Below are 11,926 nucleotides of genomic sequence, written 5' to 3'. Positions count from 1 at the left end.
GAGATAAAGTAAGAAGAGATTTGCGTAATGAGATAAAGTATTCTTGCAGATAGAACAGTGCCAAAAGTTGTAATGTTGCAATATTTTTCTGTGAAAAAACTAGGAAAACATGGTAGCTCAATACCTGGGTTGTTTTTCAGCACAATTTGTCTTTTAAAAAGTAAGTTCGGTTAGAACTGTAAGATAACATCTAGAGCTGCTACAGAGAAGAGTCAAATGCTTCTGAAACTGAACAGCCCTAGGAGCATAATCATGGAAAATTAAAAGCTTGTTTTCATTGCCTGACAAAGCCAATGGCACATGGAATATATCATCCAACTTGCTGGCTGAAATGCAGATGCTATTTTTGGTAGTTTGGACTCAAGGCAAGCAGGTACGTTTAAGTCATATCCTTTTTTGAACATGTGTGAAAAATCACTCGAGTCCAGTTCACATAAACAACAGGGCTCATAAAATCATCACTACCCAAGAGTGATGCGCAAGAGTTCAACTTGCACTTTCTCACTTTCGTCAGTTGTGCCCCTAGAGGTGACATGCATAAATAGTATTGCACGATTTGTGTGAATGTTTTTTTTTATTTGCTTGCACAGTAATGTTCGATCTATGCTCCTTCACATACCCTCTACATTTGGAAGTACATTCTGTGATTCCTTTTAGGGGGAAGAAAAGAGAGCGAGAGAGAGAGATGGAGAGAGAGATAATGGACATAGTAGCATCTGTTGCAGTAGTTTTCATCTTGTCCGTATGTCTTCGTTTCTCTGACCAATATATTTAGGCCTTTACGAAATATAGATCATAATACGGTCTATTATCCTTAGCACTGTCCTTCTTGGTTGCAGTGTGGTATAGTGGTTAGAGCACTGGGCTGGAACCTGGGGTATACAGAATGTTCAAGTCCTCACTGAGCTGTGAAACTCATTTGGTGACCAAGGGCCCATCATTCTCAAAGGGTTGCGGTGAGGAGAAAGGGTGAGAAATACAGCTAGGAATGCTGCCTTGTGCTCACTGGAAGAAAGAAAGGATATAAATATTAACCCCAAGGAGAATTAGAAAGTACCTGACTATCCATATAGCAGAGAAAGGCTGATATACCTGGAGTAGCTAGCCAGGAAAACTCATCTACAGGAACAGCTGTTCCATTAGTTGGAGTGAGGCAGAAACCTAAAGCTGTAGGTGCTGGATGGCAGCAGAAGCACCTTCCGCCCATTCCAGGTGACCAGAGGAATGCATTCTATGTTACCATTTTTAGATGTTGATGTCCTTCCTGTGTCCACAGTGAACTGGTCTAAGGATGGTGCAGCCCACCCAACATAGCCATTTCTGTATTGTCAGAGAGCAGAGAATCATCAGGGATGCATCCAGCTATTTTCCTGTCGTTGGATATACATACTTCATCCACAGAGAACTCATAAGGATTCCCAGAGGCCTCCGCCTGTGGCAGGAAAATAGCTGACCACATCCCTGCTCTGCTCATCACCCCACTTTTTGGCAACATGAAAATGGCTGTACAGTGGGGAGGCTGCTGTGTTTACAAGGGTGACAGTATACTGTAGACCCAACGTTGAGCAGAGGTTGGAAAACTTATAGTACTTTTCTAGACTACAACTCCCAGAATCTCATAGTTAGAAGGTCTTATTTTTGTTGCTGTGTACCTTCATGTTGTTTCTGACTTATGGAGACCCTAAGGCAAACCTATCACAGGGTTTTCTTGGCATGTTTCTTCAGAGGGGATTTGCCATCGTCCTACTCTGAGGCTGAGAGAGTGCGACTTTCCCAGAATCACCCAGTAGGTTTCATGGCTGGGGTCACCAGCATCATAGTCCACCACTTAAAGCACTACAGTGAGATTATCTGTTGGCTATATTTGCTGCACCACATTCTAAATTCAGTGGTAGATGTCTTTGGATGCATCTGCACTGCAGAAATAATCCAGGTTGACAACTGCCAAGGCTCAATGTTATGGAATTCTGGGGACTCTAGTTTGTGAGACATTTAGCCTTCTCTGTCAGAGAGCTCCCATGTCACAACAAACTACAAATCCCAGGATTCCATAGTATTGAGCCATGGCATATAAACTGGTGTCAAACTGGATTATTTCTGCAGTGCAGATGCAACCTAGGAGTTGTAGTCTCAAATATTTTCCCAGGCTCTTAAGGACAGTGAAGCTTCTTTTGCAGACTGGATGACTAGCCTGAAAAGAACATTCTTCTTGGGAATAGTGATATTCTGCAACATTTTGTTGCAGGTCCCAACTGTGCCAGAATTAATCAGATCCCCATTTTTATGTTCCTTATATTTATTTGCTTAGGTGTACAAGGTGCCGTCAGCCCCTTAGGCAATAAATGAAATTTGGCCCCCTAGGAAAGAAGAAACATTACACAGCAAGAGTATGTTTAAACATAACCTTTACCACAAGATCTGCGGTAAAGCATGCAGAGTCTTTGTTAATGTTAACTAATGCGCCTTTGCAACCCACCAGTGATATGGACAAGTATTACACTGTCATTATAGATAAAGCAGTGTGGCCAAGACCTTCCTGAATACCAACTAGCAAGGCACCAATAGATTATTATTATTATTATTATTATTATTATTAAACTTTATTTCTAAAGTGCTGTAATTATACACAGCGCTGTACAAAGTTGGTAAACTTAAAGAGTATATAAAAGCCTGCCTAAGGTGTACACTCTAAGATAGTAACAATTAAAAAGAGGAATAGATAAAATTACCATATAGAAAAGAAAAAACAAATTAAAAACATCAAATATAAAAACAAATCACATCACATCAAATAGAACGGATAAACTGTTATTGAACTGTTTCAGTTTCAGTAATGTTATTGAAACCTTTTCTCCTTTCTCATAGAATCATGTAATTGTAGATTTGGAAGAGACCACAAGGGCCATCCAGTCCAACCCCCTGCCATGCAGGAAATCACAATCAAAGCATCCCTGACAGATGGCCGTCCAGCCTCTATTTCAAACCTCCAAGGAAGGAGACTCTCACCACTCTCCGAGGGAGTGTGTTACACTGTCGAACAGCCCTCACTGTCAGAAAGTTCCTCCTAATGTTGAGATGGAATCTCTGTTCCTGGAGCTTGCATCCATTGTTCCGTATTCTAGTCTTTGGAGCAGCAGAAAACGAACTCGTTCCATCCTCATTGTGACACCCCTTTGAATCCTTAAAGAGGGCTATCATATCACCTCTTAACTGTCCCTTCTCTAAACTACACATATCCAGCTCCCTAAGTCATTCCTCATAAGGCACAGTTTCCAGACCCTTCACCATTTTAATCGCCTTCTTCTGGACACGCTCCAAATTGTCAACATCCTTTTTGAATTGTGGTGCCCAGAACTGGACTTCTAGGTGAGGCCTGACCAAGGCAGAATAGAGTGGCACTATTACTTCCCTTGATCTAGACACTATACTTATATTGATGCAGCCTAGAATCGCATTGGCCTTTTTAGCTGCTGCATCACACTATTGATTCATGTTTAACTTGTGGTCTACTAGGACTCCTAGATCTCTTTCACATGTAGTCGCCTTAAGCCAGGTGTCACCCTAAGTGCAGTACCTTACATTTCTCAGTGTTGACATTCATTTTGTTAGCTTTGGCCCAGCTTTCTAATCTATTAAGGTCTTTTTGAATTCTGATCCTGTCCTCTGGGGTATTTGCTACTCCTCCTAATTTGGTGTCATCTGAAAATTTGATAAGCACACCCCCTATTCTTTCATCCAAGTCATTGATAAAGATGTTGAATAGCACTGGGCCCAGGACAGAACCCTGTGGGACTCCACTGGTCATTTCTCTCCTGGATGAAGAGGAGCCATTGCTGAGCACCCTTTGGGTTCGGCCGGTCAGCCAATTACAAATCCATTTAACAGTTGCTTTGTCTAACCCACATTGTACTAGCTTGTTTGCAAGAATGTAATGGGGAATTTTGTCAAAGGTACCAGTGGTTTAACAACAGACCAACCAAATTACTTCCCTCTTGCCCTTGTGCTACTGACATGAAGAATAACCACATCATAATCAGTATAATCAGAAATAGATTGTTGTGCCAAAGGATGATGAGTGGTAGTAGGTCTAGTACACAAAACAAATTTCTAGTTTCAGAATTGATTATAAGTATATGACTTTTGCACCAGGCTGTAATTTGTAAATCTAGTCAAAAACACAGGCAGATACACAAACCCAAGATCTACCCACGCCTGTACTCCTCCTAGACATGGAAAAGGTCACAGCATAGAATATTTTACCTTTTGGATCACAACTGGAGATTATGTAACTCTTCCAAGCTATTCAAGGGTGCGCCGTTATGCATTTGCACACCCACTTGCATCATGCACCAGTCCCCTGAGACATTTGGCTACACTGAATCACCTGACACTATCAATCCAGATACGTGTAGTTAGTTTTGCTAACCAAATTGATTGACCAGGAAGAAGAGGATCATTTCCCTGTTCTGAACTGATGGAAGTGTTCTACAAAAATAGCGAATTTCATGGTCTGCACTATAACAATAATGCCTTTTTTCTTGTGCAGTTTGCACCAAAATGGGTCACACCATGTTTACATAGCAACAACATCACTCTTCTATCACCTTACACAGCAAGGAGGATGATCGCATCATTATTGCCAGTGGCTTATTTGGTGGATTTAATATTTATTCATGCATGTCTAATACATGTCAAGCAGTAAGGTCCATTGAGTTCATTGACACTTAATCCCAGCTAAAAAGGATTGTATTTTAAGCAGTGCACAGGGTATTGAACCAGAGTTTTTGAGATCCAACTGTATGATCAACCACACCACCTCCACTTTTTTTAAATGAGTCTCTGAACCAAAACACACTTCAGAAATAATCCAGTTTGAAACCACGTTAACTGCCCTGGCTCAATGCTAGGGAATTCTGGGGGCTGTAGTTTTGTGAGACATTTAGTCTTCTCTGTCAGAGACCTCTGGTGCCACAATGCACTCCAATTTCCAGGATTCCCTAGCACTTCTGCAGTGTGTTTTGGACCTCTGTCTACAGTTTGGAGCTATGAAACCTAAAGTCCAAATCAATTATCAGTGTTCAAAAAGAAATAATGACCAGGTATTGTTTTTGACACAGAGTTTTGGAAATATGCATATTTATTATACTTCTATTTTAAATACTTTACATTTGACTTTAGAGCATTGCATTGTTATAATATAAAATGATATAAAACAGCAATATTTTACATTCTTGTTGCATTCCACATATTTTAAAAAAAATTGGTTTGTATCAATCAATAATCATAATTCCATTTTCAAATTCAAGAAGAGCTCCAGTGTGTATAGGTTAAAGGCTTTGTATTTTTTTGTCCTCAGAGGGTCTTTGGGTGTGAACTCTTGAGTTGCAGGTGCAGAAAAATGTTCTTCAGCATGCTTAAGCATCTTTCCTTGCCCATACTCCCCAAATTGCAATAAGGATGACCATAGCAATCAGTGTATAAAGAGTCTGTATTGTCGTTCGCTCGTTCCCACACCATTCTTTACATCCACAAGAATTCTGTACATTCTCTCCAGTATATGGATATGGTTTGGGTCTGTGAGCTCGAAGACAATGTATTCTGGCAAAACAAGGAAAAAAACACATATTTAGCAAATTTCTTCTCCTGTCCATTGCCCCAACAGGATCTGGCGTACATCTTCCTGACTCTGTCAGCCACTCCTCAAATTGAATAGGCACAGCCAGGGAATCTCTTTAACGAAAATGTGAAATGAGCCATAAATATGGTTCATATTTAATCCAACAATTTACAATGCTGAGTTGCTTTTATTGATTTCTTTGCATACTTAAATCAGTTGTTCTCTTTTTCTACTCTACACAGAATTCCACTGTTGAAGAAAGTGGCAGTCTGTCAGAATGGAAATTTGTCACCCAATTCTAAATTTATCCACATGGAAGTACTTTAAATTTAACTGAATTCAGTGAGATTTAAAGCAAGGGAAGCATGTATAGGATTGCAGTACAGATGGAAAAAACACAGCCCTCTAGATGTCAGACTGCAAGTCCCAGCGTTCCTCAACACTGACTATGCTGACTAGGATTGCTGGGAGTTGTAATCTTGCATTATCTGGAAAACTGCATGATTCCCATCCTAATCTACTAGAAAAGAAAATATTTATTATTATTATTATTATTATTATTATTAATAAAATAAAATATTTATTATTATTATTATTATTATTATTATTATTATTATTAAAGCATTGTGAATAATCTACAGTAATTATCCAAATTCCTGATAGAATCTTATTAGTAACCCAAAACTGATGCAAATATCCCTTCACTTTCTTTCTCCATATATCTTAACAGAGGCTTTGGACATTCCATTTTACCCTGAAAAGCATTTTCCTCGGACAAATACAACCATCACGTCTTCAGTTCTGTTTGACCATTTTATGGTCCTGTGAAGCTGCAGCTGCACAATACCTCTTGCACAATATTCATACTTTTAAGAAGATTGGCTCACATCTCAAGGTCTGCCAATCTTAAGCTTCTTTGAAGTCATTAGGACAAAGCAGTTGTGACTAACTGATGTCGCATTATTTTCAGTGGGACTTTAGTATCATTAACATTCTTTAGATCTGGGCACAGATTCAACAGCAGTTTTCTTGACTGAGTGGTCATCCTTAGCCCTGGAGGTGGATTAATTACTGTGTACAATGGAGCTGCATTAATTTATGTGGGTACTAAATCGTGTCCTGCCAACATTGTCTAATCTGACCAATTTTAGCAATAAACTGGACTGATTTTAGTTTTGCATGCTATTTAAAAATGCTTTGTTTAAAAGCAAGATGTTTTGGTGACTACACTGCAAGGGCTACTCTGATCTGGAGAACCCATCAAAGGGTGTAATCCTACATCAGTGTTCCTAACACTGGCTCACTGAACTCAGTGGGACAGTCCTCTGAGTAGAGAGATACTAGAACTTTCCTTTGTACCATTCTCTGGTTGGACTGCTACTTAACTGTGGAACAGAGCATTTTCATAAGCAGTATAGAAGAAAATTTTAGTATTTGTTGCATTAATGCGGATATCAACATTGTCCAGGAAATATTTCAGCTTTAAAACACGTTGTCCCACTTTGCATCTGCATTATCAGCATTTATACCTACTGCAATGTAAGGGTCATTATCTACATGTAACATTTCCTTATGGGGGAATAGAAATTTTAGGGTACCTGCTTTCTTTTATACAGTTGGTAATGGAGAGAAGGATAAACTCCCCTATTTTAGGGTTTGGTATACATCCATATCTGGCTGTTGAGTAGGTGCTGTTTACTAAAAGGTAAGCACAGGTGGAAAACCTTGAGCTCTTCAGATATCTTGAATTACATCTCCCAATAGTTTTAGCCAATAGTCAGGGATTAGGGAAAGTGGAGTTCAGAAATTCTGGAGGTCACCAGATTAGCAACTTGATTTAAATTGACAGAAGATGTGGTGATGGATCTCTCCAAAGTCTGGTTTCCTTTAGGATCATAGCACTCTGTGTGAAGATTGCTTTTCTTCCTTCTGCATTAGCAACACAACTATTCATCTACCCCTTGCTAGGTATCTCAGTACACCATCATGCTTTCCTTCTGATTTTATTTTTCAGTTTTGTTTGACTTACCTCCTGGAGACATTCATTTTTTCTTGTGATTTGCTCTTGCACCTCTTCACCCAAAGCCAACGACCTGTCAGTCGGTGACCAGAAAATTCTTGTTCAATGGCAACAATCCTATTTTGCAGTGCTAAAAGAGAAGCAGACAATTTAGAACCCTAGGGAAGGCTCTAGAAGTAACAAACAAACTCAGTTGCATCTCTTTTTTTCCTTGCGGGCTGCTCAGACCTTTATAAACAGAAGTAGCTAAACCTCTGCCAAATGTGGAGCAGTAAAAGAAGTCCTCCCCATTTGAAGCATATGTGTTTACAAAAGGGAGGGACACAAGAACTGGGAAGCATGTTGAGTTTGAACTACAACCGCCAGCATAACCCCTTCAATTTAAATTCAACACTTAGGGAGAACAGAAACATTTTTGGATGATTGCTTAACTGGGATAGGCATCAGACAGAAAGAGAAAGGCCTGTTATGCAAAATGACGCAGCAGCCTCTGGCAGCAGATACTGGAGGGCAGCAATGGCTGTGTTTGAAAACAGAGCTGTATACTTCATGCCTGCTGCCTCACATTTATCCAGTTTGGGCCTGAGCAGAGGGGCTCAGCCTGTGCTATCCTGTTCCCAGTGCTCACCTGGGTTAGTCCCAGGGCGGCACCGGGAAGGGATAGCGTTCACACAGCCATCTCCTTGAAAACCCAGGACCTGGGACTGTCATTCCGTTCTTTACCTTTCCAGCCATCAATCTGAGAAGCCCCCACAGTCATCCCATCTGATGTAGAAATGGGGCACTTAGATGCATCCATGTGGCCAAGCTCCCCTATTCCACATCAAGCAGGGCAACTGGGGGGCTTCTTAGATGGGTTGACTGCTGGAAAGGAAAGGTAAAAGAGGGGGAAGTAGGGCATGTGCACAGCCTGGTTTTGTAACAGAGTTTCCTATAAACTCAGTGGAAAACCAGGGCGAAATAACTCCAGGGTAAAGAATCCACATATAAACAGGCAGAATCAGGGTCAGTCCTGCCCCAGGGGTTTTGGCCTGTGTCGTCTGCACTAGAAGATATGAAGCCAGGGGGAACCCAGGTCATTTGGCTCATGCGGACAATGGCACTTTAACGGTCATGGATCCCTCCTATTGAATCCTTTGATTTGTAGGTTGTGGTGGTTCTCTGACAGAGAAGGCTAAAAATCTGACAAAACTGCACATCCCCGAATTCTGCAGCATTGAGCCAAGGCACTTAAAGTGGTGCCAAAGTGCATTGGTTCTCCTTTACCTTCTACACATTTTCACTGATGTGGCATTGGTGTGAGGTGTGAAGGCAACGGACAGGTATGTGTCACTGAACACAGTTGACACTCCACATTGGTGGCTTTGAATTTGCAGGTTTGATTATTTGCGGTTTTGAGAAATATGTTCTCTCTAAGAATCTCTAAGGCCCTTTTCATACTGGCGTTGTATCCACCCCCAAGGTGCCCTGAAGCCATGTGCCACTCCACATGGCGTGTGGCATCATAGTGCTCCTCTGGCACTGCGTCCATATGATGCAGTGCCAAAGGTGTGCCATATAGCCATGGCAATGCACCTATGGTGCCCTTTTGAGGGTACAAAAAGGTCAGATCAGGACCACGGTGTGAGGTTGCTGTGGCCCTGATCCGGCTAGGAAAGGAGTGGTATCCTACCATCCCTCAGGGGCTGTATGTACAGTCCCTAAGTCTTCCAATACAATTCTGCTGGAAGTTGACCATAGAGTTGTGCTGGAAAACCTAGAAGTTCCTAGAGAAAACACTTCTTTGGGCATTTGTAGGTCCTCCATCATGATTGTATTATCAGTCTCGGCAGATGTTGACCACGGAGTTGCACTGGAGGACCTGGATATTCCTAGAGATGCGCTCTCTTAGGTAAAAAGAATAGTGGTTTTTTATTTGTGCTTTTTCCACATTCATGAGGGTCCTTTGCTCCTAACCCCAGTGAATGTGGAGGGACAACTGTAGACAGGTATTACAAGACCTCAGCTTTTCCTGAAACACATACCAACACCAATACATTTTCCACTATAAAGTTGTATTTATACCAAGGTGGAATAAAAACGATCAAGCCTTCCCCATACTTAACAATCCCAAACAGGAGGGAGGAAAGGAAGTGGGGTTTATGTATGTTTATTTCACAGTGGGCCACCATAAATTGTTAGTTGGTTGTTTTTGGTTTTGAGATCCTGAACAGATTTATTTGAAAGGCATGGGACAGTAATGGGAAGAGAAGGTTAATTCCACCCCCCACCCCTATGAGAGCTTTCTTGGTGGCTGCTCCCAAGGCACAATCTAAAGAGAGGAGGTAGTCTGACATATTCTCCTTTTGCTACCAGGTAGACATTTTTTAAAATCAGGTAAGCTGTTGGCAGTTCTCATAAAGGCAGGGCTTTTTACTTCCCAGGGATGTACTTTTCTTAGTAAAGTGTTTTTAAAGAAGGGTTTTAATTGTGCTTTTCATTAAAGCACAGCTATCCCCAAACCCAATTGCATTCTGAGCTAAAACAGACCCACTGAATAAATGGAACATACATAAATGTTGATATAACAAGTTCCCATTAATTGAATGGATTTATTTTACTTGGGACTAATAGTTAGATTTGTGCCTCTGATATTGTAATAATAGCTTTGTGTTTTAATTGTAGTTTTTATCTTTTTTAAGCTGCTTCCCAAGGCACAATCTAAAACTCTCTACCAAGAGTGGAGAGAGGAAGTAGTCAACTGTCTACATATTCTCCTTTTGCTACCAGGTAAACATTAAAAAAAAAATCAGGTAAGCTGTTGGCAGTTCACATAAAGGCAGGGCTTTTTACCTCCTAGGGATGTACTTTTCATGAGCCACCTACTTTTGAGAGGAAAGCAAGATAGAAATCCACCCTGCCAAATTATAACTGTAATTAATTTCAAGAAAAATACTTCCATGTCATGTAAAGAACCAGGATACTAGTAGCTCAGTTGGTTTGTTGTTTTATTACTGTAATTCAGAATAAAAGTTGCAGTATTTGCAGTGAGTCCCTAAAGCTGCAGTACACTATATTTTATATTACACTTTGCCTTTAGGAATAACAAGTGCAGGGATGCTTTCGTGAATAGCATATCGGTTTCATTTTGGGATCTCTTGGCTCCATTTCAAATCATCTTCGGCAGTTCCTTTTTGCAATTAAAACAACTCCTTTTGCACTCAGGACTGTCAGGGGAGAGGCACAGAGAAGATGAATTGCTTTAATGAAAGTTTTCCATGGCTACTTCCACTTTGAGTTTAAAACCGCAGTGCTTTTATGGCTTTTGTTACCAATTTACCGTTTTCTCTCCAAATTTCAAGTCTTTTCTGCCCACAGGTTTTCTTTTATACTTAGGCTGTCTTCTTCGTTCTTACCAATAGCTGAACAATGTTCTCTTCCCCAGAATGAGTGTTATATTGCTTTTTAAAATATGTCAGGCCTGTTGCTTCAGGTCTGCGTGAGCCAAGGAGAGCTGGTCCTGACTAGGGCCTACATCTGCACTGCAGAAATAATAAAGTTTGACACCCCTTTAATGGGTGTGGCTCAGTGCTATGGAATTCTGGGAACTCTACTTTGTTGTGGCACCAGAGCTCTGCAGTTCCCAGAATCCCATAGCATTGACCTATGCCCGTTAAAGTGGTGTCAAACTGGATTATTTCTGCAGTGCAGATGCAGCCTTGGAGACCCTGTGGGGCTGGGTTGTTTTTTTAAGTCCCTATGTTCCAGCCACAACGAGACTCTTTCCTTGACCAACTAGATATTACCAGAACCTGGACATAACTAGTAACAAATAGCTATTTACTCATAAGCATATCCATATGCATAGGAGAAAGTAGACTTTACAACAGCTCATGCTGCCAACTTCTTTCTTTCAGTTAGTCTCAAAGGTGCTACAAGATCTCTCTACATCTCTGATTCTATAGACTAACATGGCTATATCTTTGAATTCTGTTTACTTATAATTTGTTTCTTTCTTTAGCCAGAAAGGTAAATTACCACACAGTTGTAAATTAACAAGGAGAAATTTCATTTCTTTTGCGGAGTAACAGGTACATTTCATTTACTTATATAGTAGCAGGGTGTGACCTCATTAAATGATGGGGAAAGAATGTCACATAGTTCCAGTATTGGGTTAGGGTTAGGGTCATTTAATTTTTATTATATTTTATTTTATTATCATATTTTCAAGCTGTGGATTGTTGAATCTATAGATGCAGAATCTATGGATATGGAGGGCCAACTGTACTTTTTGAAAGTTATTTTTCAAG

Source organism: Sceloporus occidentalis, unplaced genomic scaffold (assembly GCF_023333645.1).
Source record: "Sceloporus occidentalis isolate IW3139 unplaced genomic scaffold, rSceOcc1.0.p SCAF_5, whole genome shotgun sequence".
Lineage (NCBI taxonomy): Eukaryota > Metazoa > Chordata > Lepidosauria > Squamata > Phrynosomatidae > Sceloporus > Sceloporus occidentalis.
This window is presented reverse-complemented; position numbering follows the sequence as displayed.